General features: G+C 48.3%; 1 long non-coding RNA gene across 5 annotated transcripts; it reads left to right on the top strand.

Moving 5' to 3' along the window:
• Window positions 1-7,226: 7,226 nt before the first annotated feature.
• LOC107974956 (uncharacterized) lies at window positions 7,227-13,891 on the top strand. Of its 5 annotated transcripts, none has more exons than XR_010157448.1 (4): window positions 7,227-8,313; window positions 9,153-9,267; window positions 9,356-9,487; window positions 12,478-13,891. It is a non-coding gene; the product is annotated as an uncharacterized LOC107974956 (long non-coding RNA). The 5 variants fall into 5 exon arrangements; XR_010157450.1 differs by having other exon boundaries at window positions 7,872-8,313; window positions 9,126-9,267; XR_010157447.1 differs by lacking the exon at window positions 9,356-9,487 and having other exon boundaries at window positions 7,387-8,313.

Here is a 13,891-nt window from a genome sequence, read left to right on the forward strand (position 1 = left end):
AACGGAGCTACACAGCACCTCCAAAGATGTCTCACATAGCCAAGCGGCCAGCTGTGCTGTTTATCAAGCAGTGGCCAATTCAGCAGCAGACCATCTTGTATTTTTCCCCCTCAATTCATTTTTCCCCTCTTTCACAGCATTGCACCCCCACCCTGCAAAGCAATAGCATGTAAACTTTGCCTCAGTTGATGTTCCAGGCAAAGGTACCTTCTCATGGACATATAATAATTACTTTCTCAACAGGTCATCCCCCTGAGCATCGCTGCTGGCCAAAACTCAGTGTGAGGACCCCCTCATGGAATACCTGTAAAGTATTCTTTATAGCCAAATAAATAAATAAATAAAAGAAAAAAGTTTATTCAAACCTAAAACCAAACTTCCATTATAAGGGCTTAAAAGTAAAAGTTAAAGGACACCATCAGGAAACAATCGGGCAAGCCAGGGATGTGTGACCTTCTCTAAGACAGCTGGCCCAGATTCCTCAAGTCAATGTCGTAAATCAAAACCAAACAGAAGTTAAGGTGGGGGAGATTTTCCAGATTAGCCTCCAGATGGAATCCATAAGCCTTGATTAGATCTCGGGGGAAACTGCATACAAACATTTAAGGGACAATTGCAAAAATTTTAAAATGACTTGGATATTAGTTGTGATTGTAGAATCATTGTTAAGTTTCCTAGGTATGATAGTGGTATTGTGCTTATACAGGAGATTTTCTTTATTCTTAGGAGATTCATATTGAAGCACTTACGGATCATGATGCCATACTGACAACTTATTTTCAAAAATGGTGTGTATCATGTGTTCGTGGGGAGACAGAGAGAGGAGAAAAACCAAATATGGTAAAACGTTAACAACCATTGAATCTAGATGAAAAGCATTTGTGGTTTCTTTTGACATTTTTCAGTGTTCAAAATTTTCATAATAGAAGGCAGACAGATAAATATCAGTAAAAAGCAGATAAAATTGAGGATACATTTGTATTTGAAGAGCTTTTTAAAGCTATGTTTTCTTTTCCTCAACCAGTTTCAAATAAGCAGCCAATACTTTATCAGGAACTAATTCATCCACCTCAGAATGGATATTCACACCCAAATTGCTGTGCTTTCAAAAGCTTTTTAACCTCTTGTTTGTTGCTAGCACTTTCCCAGTGGAAAGAATTTGATGCCATTTCCGCACACCCAAATTCCTGTTGGCAGGATAATCAGCAAGTAATACAGAGAGCTGCTTCCTTCAACAGCTGCATTCAGCACAAAACCGAGGGCCGATTATGTGGAGAAATATCCTTCAGAGGTAAGGCATCAGGTAAAGGCATCAGTGATCTTTTCCATGCATTCCAAATACTGTATTGGATCAAATTGGAGCAGCATCATTCTCTACAGCTGTATTGGCAACAGACAGACACAAATGAACTATTTAATATGGCAAAATGCACAGCTGTTTGAGGCTTCTATTATTAGCACCAGTTCTCGACTCACTAGGAAAACTCTTCTTCAACTTGTTAATGCGACAGTTTTATTTGTTTGGATGCAGCTTTCCATTATCATTCTTCCCACCCCAAACTTCCCTTTATCCCCAAGATGTCTCCAGACAGAGGTGTTTCCAGCTGGCCCCAGTTCAGCTGATCTCCAGTCCGTCTGCCCATGAGAGTCCCAGGAGAGCGTGCCGTCTAACTAAGCCTCCTGGGCTTTGCTCTGGACCCCTAAGGAGTCCCTACAGGTCAGGTCTTCCCTGCTCCATCCAGAGAGGGGCCCCTCTCATACTGCAGAAGGCTCGAAGTCCACAAATGTTCATTCTCCCCTTCGTTACTAGTAGAACTCACTCAGTTAAGGCTGAGCTCATGGTAGGCAACCTCAAACTCTCAGTGGCTTATCAAAAAAGTCATTTATTTTTCTTGCAGGCTGGTGGAGGCCGCTCTGCTTCAAGCTGTGAGCCGAGTCAGGGCTGCTTCACTTGTCTCTCATCCTCTGGACCAGTGACCACCTGGGGTGGCAACAGGGCCAGAGGACGAGCAGAGACACAAGAGGCCTCCTAAGGCCTCAGCTCAGAACTAACAAACTCGCTTCTGCCCACATTCCATTGGCCAAAGCCCTGCATGAGTTGTGGAAAAGTACTCTCCACTTTGGTGAACATTACTAAGAGAAAAGAGGGAAGGAAGAATTGCAGGCAAGTAATACCATCTACCTCGGCCTCCTATGCAGCTTGGTGTGTACCTGCACCTAAGTTCTGGCCTGTAGGATATGAGGGGAAGTGAGGTGTGCAACTCCAGGACCTGCCCTGTAAAGACTGGGCCCTGCCTTTCCCCTGCCCATCTGCTGGGGACATGGTAGGACTGCAGCAGTTGCCTGGCCCAGAGATAGACGGCACAGCTATCCTGCTGGTCCTACCTCTAGACCGCCACATGTACCTCACTTACACTGCTTGGGTTTTGCATCTTAAAACCCCAACTAGCACACCATTCATTCATTCATTCCCCCATCAACAAGTATGTACTGAGTGTCTTTTTGCCAGGCATTGCACTCGGTTTTGGAGAGATGACAGTGAACAAAAACAAACTTGGCTGTTCTGTATCTTGGCTGTGGCAGTGGTTACACAAGCCTACACATGTGATAAAACTGCATAGAACTGAATACACACACAGAGACGAATGCCAGTCAAACTGGGAATTAAAGAATCAAAAAGTCACTGGTGACTCAACACGGCAGCAGTCCAGCTCAACCATACAGATGACAGCAGTGTGCTGAAGTATGACAAAGCAATGATTTAAAAGGAATTGAGGCAGAGCTGCCAGGCAGGCATGCTCACCTTGGACTTTGAAGCAAGAGAGACATAAATAAAGGTCTTTGTTCTGTAAGTAGAGTGTTCATATAATTTATCATCCAAACTGAGACACCTGTGAAAATAATTACACTGGAACAACTTGTGTGACTGATCAGCTGCTGGTCACTCCATCTTTAAGTCATTGTCTTGTTGAGTCTGTTATCAGAGCCCATGGAGTGCCATGCATGGACAGCTTATTTAGGCACAACAGAGAAAAATTAAAGGGAAGGAGGAGCAAGGAAGAGTGGAAAGGATAAAGAAATGGTGAGCATTGGCAGGAAACAATGCAAGGAGAAAAGCGAACAGGAATCGGATTTTCTACTAATTTGCTGTGTGTTCCTGTGTCAGTTTATAAATTAGTGTCTATATTTACGACTGACTGGAAGAACGAACTTTTTAGATCCTCTCATCCAACAAAGCTGCAGATTTCTTTATTGAGATGGAGTTGAGAAAGCTTTAAAACAGGCCAAAGCAACATGAGGACATGTGTCATGAGAAGAGAAATGGTCTTCCATAAATTGAGTGCTGGGGAAGGCTTGGTGTAGGTAATGTAGAGGTTCTCAAACTGTGGAGAAGCTCAAAATGTGTTCCTTTGAGCCTTGGTCTTCTAGTTAGGCCACTGGCTAAGCCACTATACAAAAAGACACCAAACACACTGGCTTCAACAAGACAAGCCTCTGTTTCTCTTTCGGGTGACAGGAGAAGCAGAGGACTAAGCTTTCTTTTCCAAGTCATCACCTGAAAGTTGCCCCTTCACTTCTGCTCACATCGCATTGGCCAGAGACTTGAAAGGAAGCTGGGCACATGATGTGGGGAAAAGAGAGATCAGATTGTTACTGTGTCTGTATAGAAAGAAGTAGACATAGGAGACTCCATTCTGTTCTGTACTAAGAAAAATTCTGCCTTGAGATTCTGTTAATCTGTGACCTTACCCCCAACCCTGTGCTCCCTGAAACGTGTGCTGTGTCAACTCAGGGTTAAATGGATTAAGGGCTGTGCAGGGTGTGCTTTGTTAAACAGATGCTTGAAGGCAGCATGCTCCTTAAGAGTCATCACCACTCCCTAATCTCAAGTACCCAGGGACACAAACACTGCGGAAGGCCGCAGGGACCTCTGCTGAGGAAAGCCAGGTATTGTCCAAGGTTTCTCCCCATGTGATAGTCTGCAATATGGCCTCGTGGGAAGGGAAAGACCTGACCATCCCCCAGCCCGACACCCGTAAAGGGTCTGTGCTGAGGAGGATTAGTATAAGAGGAAGGCATGCCTCTTGCAGTTGAGACAAGAGGAAGGCATCTGTCTCCTGCCCGTACCTGGGCAATGGAATGTCTCGGTACAAAACCCGATTTACGTTCCATCTACTGAGATAGGGAAAAACCGCCTGAGGGCTGGAGGTGGGACATGCGGGCAGCAATACTGCTTTGTAAAGCATTGAGATGTTTATGTGTATGCATATCTAAAAGCACAGCACTTGATTCTTTACCTTGTCTATGATGCAAAGACCTTTGTTCACGTGTTTGTCTGCTGACTCTCTCCCCGCTATTGTCTTGTGACCCTGACCCTTCCCCCTCTCGGAGAAACACCCACAAATGATCAATAAATACTAAGGGAACTCAGAGGCTGGCGGGATCCTCCATATGCTGAACGCTGGTTCCCCGGGCCCCCTTATTTCTTTCTCTATACTTTGTCTCTGTGTCTTTTTCTTTTCCAAGTCTCTCGTTCCACCTAACGAGAAACACCCACAGGTGTGGAGGGGCAACCCACCCCTTCAACGTGCCCTGCCAAACCTCTGGTGGTAAGGCTTCGATTACTAAATGGAAGAAAGGGACACAGGGTGTTTTGGAGTTGACACCTAGCTCTTTGGAGGTGACTCAGATCACTCAGGAGAGTCCGTAAGGCCCGGTGGGCAACACCCCAATCCTCCAGTCTCTACCCAAGAAGCTCCACCTTCATCTATTTGAGGGTTCTATGTTGCGGGAAGTCAGGGACCCCGAATGGAAGGACCAGCTAGAGCTGTGGCAGAAGAACATAAATTGTGAAGATTTTATTTTAATATGGACATTTATCAGTTCCCAAATAATGCTTTTATAATTTCTTATGCCTGTCTTTACTTTAATCTCTTAATCCTGTTATCTTCGTAAGCTGAGCATGTATGTCACCTCAGGACCACTATGATAATTGTGTTAACTGTACAAATTGATTATAAAACGTGTGTTTGAAAAATATGAAATCAGTGCACCTTGAAAAAGAACAGAATAACAGCAATTTTTAGGGAACAAGGGAAGACAACCATAAGGTCTGACTGCCTGCGGGGTCAGGCAAAAAGAGCCATATTTTTCTTCTTGCAGAGAGCCTATAAATGGACGTGCAAGTAGGGAAGATATCGCTGAATTCTTTTCCTAGCAAGGAATATTAATAATTAAGACCCTGGGAAAGGAATGCATTCCTGGGGGTAGGTCTATAAATGGCTGCTCTGGGAGTGTCTGTCCTATGCGGTAGCGATAAGGACTGAGATACGTCCTGGCCTCCCGCAGTACCCTCAGCCTTATTAGGATTGGGAAACTCCATCCTGGTAAATTTTTGGTCAGACCGGTTCTCTGCTCTTAGACCCTGTTTTCTGTTAAGATGTTTATCAAGACAGTACGTGCACCACTGAACATAGACCCTTATCAGGAGTTCTGCCTTTTGCCCTTTGTCCTGTTTCCTCAGAAGCATGTGATCTTTGTTCTGCCTTTTGCCCTTTGTCCTGTTTCCTCAGAAGCATGTGATCTTTGTTCTGCCTTTTGCCCTTTGTCCTGTTTCCTCAGAAGCATGTGATCTTTGTTCTGCCTTTTGCCCTTTGAAGCATATGATCTTTGTTCCTACTCCCTGTTCGTACACTCCCTCCCCTTTTGAAATCCTTAATAAAAACCTGCTGGTTTTACGGCTCAGGTGGGCATCACGGTCCTACCAATATGTGATGTCACCCCCGGTGGCCCAGCTGTAAAATTCCTCTCTTTGTACTCTTTATTTCTCAGCCGGCCAACATTTATGGAAAATAGAAAGAACCTACGTTGAAATATTGGGGGTGGGTTCCCCCGATATCTGGCCCCTATCGGGTTCCCCCGATAGTTCTATCTAAATTTTTATCTGAAAAATAAGTTTCTCTGCTTTAAAAAAGAACCTTTGAAGACCATTTTACAGAATTGGTTTGCCAAGGTGGAAAGAGAAGCTCATCAGTGATGTGACTTAGCCAAAAGCACTGGTTATACCTCTATACCTCGGAGCCAACACTGAAAGCCCCGGCCATAGTCTTTCTGCCCCAAGGAAAGCCTGGAGTGGGGGTGGGTGATATTGTCAAGAGCCAGGCCCCAGCTCCTCATACACACAGCTCATTTGCTCTCCCTCCCAACCCCCACCTTCATACTTCTTCTACACGCATACCAAAGAAAATAAGAATCTCAAGGTTGGAAAATCCCACTTTGCTTCAAGTGAAGTCACTGGGTTGTCCCCATGAAATGTCTCCACAATGGGTGTGCTAGACCTTTACTCTCTGTGGCACCACCAAGACCCCCTCACCCTGCCAGAGCCCTCTGAAATGTACTCAGAATGGAGGGGCTGGAAGCGGGGCCAGTGGTCCCGGTAGTCAGCCTCCCCTTCTGACACAAGAATTATCGTGGAACAGCTTGTGTGACCGATCAACTGGTCTCTCCATCTTTAAGCGATTGTCTTGTTGACTCTGTTACTGCAGAGTTTGGGGAGGTCTCATGGCTTCTCGCATCCTATTTCCTGAGCTTCCCTGAAGCCAACTTCTGGCCACTGGTATGTGATGCGAGCACAGTGCCTCCTCCTGCTCCTCCAGGAAGCTTCTGCTGATTGAACGCAGGCCAGATGGCGGGATCTGGGGCAACCTTCTTAGATCACAGGAAGGAAGGGGCACAAGAGGGGAGTAGGTAACAAGATAAAAGGAGCTCCCTCCCTGATGACTACAGAGCCATCGTGGCAGCCCTGGGCCTCCATTTCAGACTTTCATCTTGCCTAAGCCACCACCATCAGGGTCTCAGTCAGTGATCATTCTCATTTACTTGGGTGGCTGGGCGAGGGCGGAATACTACCTTCCAGCTGTCTGAGATTAAGCAGAACAGCAGCTAAAGCAGTAACAGCAGGTCTCCTTCAGCAGCTTGCCACAGGGAAGAGGGTCCAGCGTGAACTGAACTCAACTTCCACCTGCGCAGAGGTAGCTACCATTTGCGTAGAGGTGGCTGGGTCTTTAAGGTTAGAGGGAAGGGGCAGGGAGGGAGAGACGGCGGGTGGGGGTTGAACACAGTGGAGATTCCCAAAAAAGCAGACCAGGGCGGGTGACGTGATGGGATGACCTGTGCGGGCGGCGGCGGCAGCCTCCTGCCCTCCTCCCCTTCGTGCGCCGGCTGGAGCGAAGAGTTCTTTTGACAGCCGTGAGCTTCCCCGGCAGGAACTTACTGGGGCTGCATCACCCTAGAAACATGGCTTTGGGCTGTGGAAACGCTGCTGCCGTGGAAGTCTCTCCTCGCGGGGGTGGACGGGGCGCTGCGCGCCCAGCGTCCTTCTGCGGTTCTCCCAGCCCGTCGCCGCCTCCACCTCGGGGACCTTTGCGGGGAGGCCTCGGGTCAGCCCCGCCCTTGGGATGGCGGGAGAGCAAAGCGGACCCAGGGCCTCTGAGCTCCGGCCCCGACACGTCCCGCCGTCTCCTCCGCTTGCGGGAGCCGGGGCGCCTCGGAGGGAAACGTCCGGACACAGGCCGGGGGAAGAGGGGCCGTGGCGCCATCGCGCAGCTTCCTGGTTTCGGCCATGTTTTTTTTTTTTTTTTTGAGACGGAGTTTCGCTCTTTTTGCCCAGGCTGGAGGGCAATGGCGCCATCTCGGCTCCCTGCAGCCCCCGCCTCCCGGGTTGAAGGGACTCTCCGGCCTCAGGCCGCGGCGTTTTTGTAAACTGGAACCGGCCTGTGCGCCAAGCGCGGCTCCCGCGGCTGCGGAGAGAGGCCCAGCAGGGGGCGGGGACGCCGCGAGGCGGGGCCTGGCCGAGCTGCGCACGCCCGGGTGGTTCTGGCTACGGGTACCCGGACCTGCCCAACGACAGTTCTCCATTCCCGACCTCCGCACCCTACCCGGTCCGCAGGGCACTTTCCTCCTCTCTCCCAGGCACGTCCTCGACCTCAGTTGCCACGTGCACATGCTGGTGCCTTCCAGGTCGGTCTTTCTCCACCAGTCTCCACCTGCAACTTTCTTCCTTTTCGTCCTGTGCTGGCCTAACCCCTGCTCGGCCTCGGCCCTCAGCTGCCAGCTCTAACAATGCCTCTGTCTTTCCGAGACCCCCGTGACCAGCTCAGGCTCTGCTCCCTGCTTCCCTCCCCGCCTCCCCGGGGCTTCCCCATCAGTGTGGATTCCGACCTCATAAGGACCAGTCTAACGCTCTCTGCTGGATGGAAGCGCAAAACGGACCCTCTCACTCTTGCCTTATCCCCAGCACCAAGGAGGGGCTCAGTAAGTATCAGCTGGATAAGCAAAAGTAGAAACTCGAGTGGATGCTGGAAAGAGGACGGGAGGGCGGCGGCAGGAGAAAAGTGGGGCCCACGAGGTCAGCTCCTCTTCCATGAAGTTTGACAGTGAAGGACGCAGAGGAATAGAGGAACCGTGAGACAGTACAGCAGAGTGAAGGGAAGCCTGACAACACTGAGGCCAAGCCCAGCAAGTTTGAAAGTGGAAGCTAAGGAGCCCTACGGGCCAAAGTGGGCGAAGGCGGTGAGGGCAGTAGAGTTGAAGGATGGGTCCTGAATCACAAAAGGCAGCGGGAAAGAATGCCCGCCCAAAGGGACAAAGGAAGCAGGCATCTGCAGGTCTGTGTTGTACCTGCCCTGAACCTGTTGCCAATACATGATTGAAGGGGAGAGGAAAAAAATTGTGGTTGCTTATCTCAGGTGGCCTCAGTTTTGTTGGGCCAGTACAAGCTTAGGTCTTCTGAGAAATGGATATTGGGAGTCAAGGGCCTATGAAGAAATATGCTTGCTTATATATTAGTTAGGATCAACTAAATACCGTAAGAAGCAGAGCCCAGATGCAAAGGCTCCACAGTATAACCTCTCCCCTACCGAAATCTAACTGTTGCTCACTGGACAGTCCAGGATGAGTGTTCAGGTTTTTTGGTCATTCAGGCACTGCTTTGGTTCGAATGTCTGCCGCCTCCAAAACTCATCCTGCAACTTAATTGCCAATGTGGCGGTATTGAGAAATGGGCTTTTAAGACATGATCACTGGGTCACGAGGGCTCTGTCCTCATGAATGGACTCATCATTCAGGGTTAATGGATTAATGGATTATCACAGGAGTGGGACTGGTGGCTTCTTAAGAAGAGAAAGAGACCTGAGGAAGCACACTGAACCCCTCACCATATGATGCCCTGTACCACCCCGAGACCGCAGCGTCCCCACCAGCAAGAAGGTACTCATGACATGTGACCCCTTGACCTTGGACTTGTCAGCCTCTAGAGCTGTAAGAAATAAATTCTTTTTCTTTATAAACTGTCCAGTTTCAGGTATTCTGTTATAAGCAACAGAAAACAAAGTAAGATAGGCACCTAGGCTTTGCCATCCCCTAACGTCCTAAGAAAGGGGAAAGAAAATGGGGGCGCATGAAGAGGACATAGTCATGGACCTAGCATGTAAGTAACAGATGGTTATGCTCACCTTCCTTTGGAGAGGCCTGAGTCGCACAGCCTCACCCAACTACAAAGCCTGGAAAGTGTAGTCTAGTTAATGTGCCCACAGATAGGGGAATACAGAGGCTAGCAGGTAGCTAGTGGTCTTCACCACTGTGGTAGCCAGAATAATGGCCCCCGAAAGATGTCCACATCCTACTCCCTGGAATCTGCGAATATGTATTGCATGGCAGAAGGAACTTTATGGCTGTTTCGGATCTTGGAATGTTATTCTGGATTATCCCAGAGGGCCCAATGTAATTACAAGGGTCCTTGTAGGTGAAGGAAGGAGGCAGGAGAGTCAGTTTCAGGGTGATGCAGTATGAGAAAGGCTTGACCACCCACTGCTGGCTTTGAAGATGGGGGTAGGAGGATAAGCCAAGGGATGTAGGCAGTCTCTAGAAAAGACAAGGAATAGGTTCGCTTCTAGAACCTCCATAAAAACACAACTCCTTGGCCAGGTGTGGTGGCCCACACCTGTAATCCCAGCACTTTGGGAGGCTGGGGCGGGCAGATCACCTGAGGTCAGGAGTTGGAGACCAGCCTGGCCAACATGGTGAAACCCTGTCTCAACTAAAAATACAAAAACTAGCTGGGCGTGGTGGCTCACGCCTGTAATCCCAGCTACTCGGGAGGCTGAGGCAGGAGAATCGCTTGAACCTGGGAGGCAGAGGTTGCAGTGAGCTGAGATCGCACCATTGCACTCCAGCCTGGGTGACAGAGCAAGACTCTATCTCAAAACAAGAAAACAAAAAACACAACTCTTGCTGGCTCCTTGATTTTAGCCCAGTGAGATTCATTTCTAATTTCTTTTTTTCTTTGAGACAGTCTTGTTCTGTCACCCAGGCTGGCGTGCAGTGGCGTAATCATGGCTCACTGCAGCCTCAACCTTCCTGGACTCAAGTGAACCTTCCACCTCAGCCTCCCAGGCAGCTGGGACTACAGGTGTGTACCAGCATGCCTGGCTAATTTTTGGATTTTTTGTAGAGATGGGGTTTCACTATGTTGCCCAGGCTGGTCTGAAACTCCTGTGCCCCAGCAATCCTCCTGCCTTGGTCTCCCAAAGTTCTGAGATTACAGGCATGAGCCACTACACCTGGGCTTCCATTTCTGATTTCCAAAACTCTAGGATAATAAATTTACATTGTTTTAAGCCACCAAATTGTAGTAATCTGTTACAGCAGCAATAAGAAATGAATACAGCCATGCTTGATAATTCCTTTATCAAAAGCTACCTATTGGTGTTAGGAAGCATTGTTTTAAATTCTAAGGCAGTGTTTTCACTTTCTATCTTGTGCACTGACTACCTCATGACCCCTTAGGTACCAGTCAGGACTGGTAGACTTTAATGTGGAGAACTTCTGAAATAGCAGTTCTCAAAATGTTATCTCCAGACACACAGAATCTGCATCACCCAGGAACTTGTAACCATGCAAATTCTCAGCCACCCAGACTTCCTACATCAGAACCTCTGGGGCCCAGCAGCCTGTGTTTTAACAAGCCCTTCAGGTGATTCTGACACTTGCTCAAGTTTGAGAACCGCTGTTCTAGGAGCTGGTCCCGCAGGGAAAGGGTGGCCTCTCAGTTCAGGTTGCAGTGTGGCTGGGGGTGGGGGTCAAGGTGAGGGTTTGGTTGTTGTGTCTGACAGCCAGGCTCGAGCACAGGGACTGTTTACAAGGCTGCACTTTCCATGTTCTGGTCAGCAGTCTCCTGGTTCATTCCGTTACGAATGGACTGTCACCCCAAAATTAATGTTGAAATCTATTTCTCTATTTGGAGGTGGGGCCTTTGGGAGGTAATTAGGTCATGAGAGTGGAGCCCTCATGAATGGAATGACTGCCTAAGAGAACAGAGATGGCTCACACCTGTAATCCCAGCACTTTGGGAGGCCGAGGTGGGCGGATCACGAGGTCAAGAGATCGAGACCATCCTGGCCAACACGGTGAAACCCCATCTCCACTAAAATACAAAAAATTAACTGGGTGTGGCAGCGGGTACCTGTAGTCCCAGATACTAAGGAGGCTGAGGCAGGAGAATGGTGTAAACCTGGGAGGCGGAGCTTTCAGTGAGCTGAGATTGCGCCACTGTGCTCCAGCCTGGGCGATACGGCGAAACTCTGTCTCAAAAAAAAAAAAAAAAAAAGAACAGAGAGCTAGCTTGCTGATTTTCTGCCATATGAGGATACAGTAAGAGGGCAGCCATCTGCAACTTGTAAGATGACCCTCACCATAACGTGACCATGCTGGCACCACGATCTCAGACTTCTAACCCCCAGAACTGAGAAATAAATTTCTCCACCACTCTATGACACGGTATTTTTTTTTTTTTTTTGAGATGGAGTCTCGCTCTATTGCCCAGGCTGGAGTGCAGTGGCATGATCTCGGCTCACTGCAACCGCTGCCTCCCGGGTTCAAGCGATTCTCCTGCCTCAGCCTCCTGAGTAGCTGGGATTACAGGCATGCGCCACCACACCTGGCTAAGTTTTGTATTTTTAATAAAGATGGGGTTTCACCGTGTTGGCCAGGATGGTCTCGATCTCCTGACCTCGTGATCCACCCGCCTAGGCCTCCCAAAGTGCTGGGATTACAGGCGTGAGCCACTGCGCCTGGCTGGCATGGTATTTGTTATAGCAACCCAAGCTAAGACGCTCCATGTTATGGACTGAATGCTCGTCTCCCCCCAAAGTTTCTATGCTGAGATCCTAACCCCTTTGTGATGGTAACAGGAAGTGGGAACTTTGGGAAGTAACTAATTAGGCCATGATGGTAGGGCCCTCATGAGTGGGATTAGTGGCTGTCTTAGTCCATTTTGTGCTGCTATAATAGAATACCCGAGACTCGGTAATTTATATAGAACAGATATTTGTTCTCTCACAGCTGTTGCATTAGGGATAGATGGATGGACTTATTTATGTATTGACTGACTGATTGATGGGGCCTTGTTCTGTTGCCTAGGCTGGAGTATACTGGCATGATCATAGATCACTGCAGCCTCAAACTCCTGGGCTCAAGCGATCCTCCTACCTCAGCCTCCATATAGCTGGTGGGAACCAAGTTTCTAACACATGAATGTTGGGAGACACATTCAGACCATCGCAGTGGCCTTATAAAAAGAGACACAAGAGCTTGCTCTCTGCCATGTGAGTATACCACAAGAAGACTGTCCTCAGCCAATCAGAAAGCGGGTGGACCCTCATCAGACACCAGATGTGCCTGCACCTTGATCTTGGACTTGCCAGCCTTCAGAACAGTAAGAAAGAAATGTGTGTTGTTTAAGCCACCCAGTCTATGGTAACTTGCTATAGCAGCCCACTAGGAGACCCCAAGATATTTAAAAACTCATCAGCACCTGCTTTCTGCATCTGGACCCTGATCTTCTGGTGGGTTTACCAGTTACTTGTAGAGTGTCCCTGTGATAGTTTTAGGTGTCAACTTGACATGATTGAGGGATGCCTAGATGGCTGGGGAAGCACTGTTTCTGAAAAGGACCATGTTTTTGGAGGAGACTGTTTTATGAGTGAATTTTGGGGGACACATTCAGATCATGGCAGTGGCATTATAAAGAGAGACACAAAAGCTTGCTCTCTCTGCCATGTGAGACTACCACACAAAGACTGCCATCTGCAAACCAGAAGCAGGTGGGCTTTCCTCAGACACCAGATCTGCCTGCACCTTGATCTTGGACTTGCCAGCCTTCAGAACTCTAAGAAAGAAATAGTAGCATGGCTTGGTCTAAGTTGGAAGGCCTGAGAAACAAGCACATGGTGGAACTGAGTTCAAGGATAAAGACTTGAGAATACCTGCTCAGTGGACTGAGTAGGGAAGATCAACCCTCAATGTAGGCAAGCACTATCCAATCACCTGAGGGCCCAGATGGAACAAAAAGGTGGAAGAAGGGTGAATTCTCTCTTCCAGAGCTGTGACACCCTTCTCCTCATGCCCTTGTACCACACAACTCTAGGTCCTTTGGCCTTTGGACTCTGACACTTGCACCAGTGGCCCTCTGGGGCTCTCAAGCCTTTAGCCTTGAACTTAGTTACACCATGTGCTTCCTTGTTTCTCAGGCCTTCCAACTTGGATCAGGCCATGCCACCAGCTTCTCTGATTCTCCAGCTTGCAGATGGCATATTGTGACCCTGGCATTTAATAACTATGACTTTGGTCTTAAGCAGTTTTCTTCCTCTGTGGATTGATATTTAGATATCAAGGTGGATAATAATTTCTTACCAAGGTAACTGTTGTGAGGTAAAAATGAGTTAACATAAGTAAAACCGAGCACATGCAAACCATCCGAAATGGTTAATACTTACTATTTGTACTTGAAGAAATAAATGTTTTTGACAATAAACTTCTTGTGCAGTTTTCCTCA

Source organism: Pan troglodytes, chromosome 4 (assembly GCF_028858775.2).
Source record: "Pan troglodytes isolate AG18354 chromosome 4, NHGRI_mPanTro3-v2.0_pri, whole genome shotgun sequence".
NCBI lineage: Eukaryota > Metazoa > Chordata > Mammalia > Primates > Hominidae > Pan > Pan troglodytes.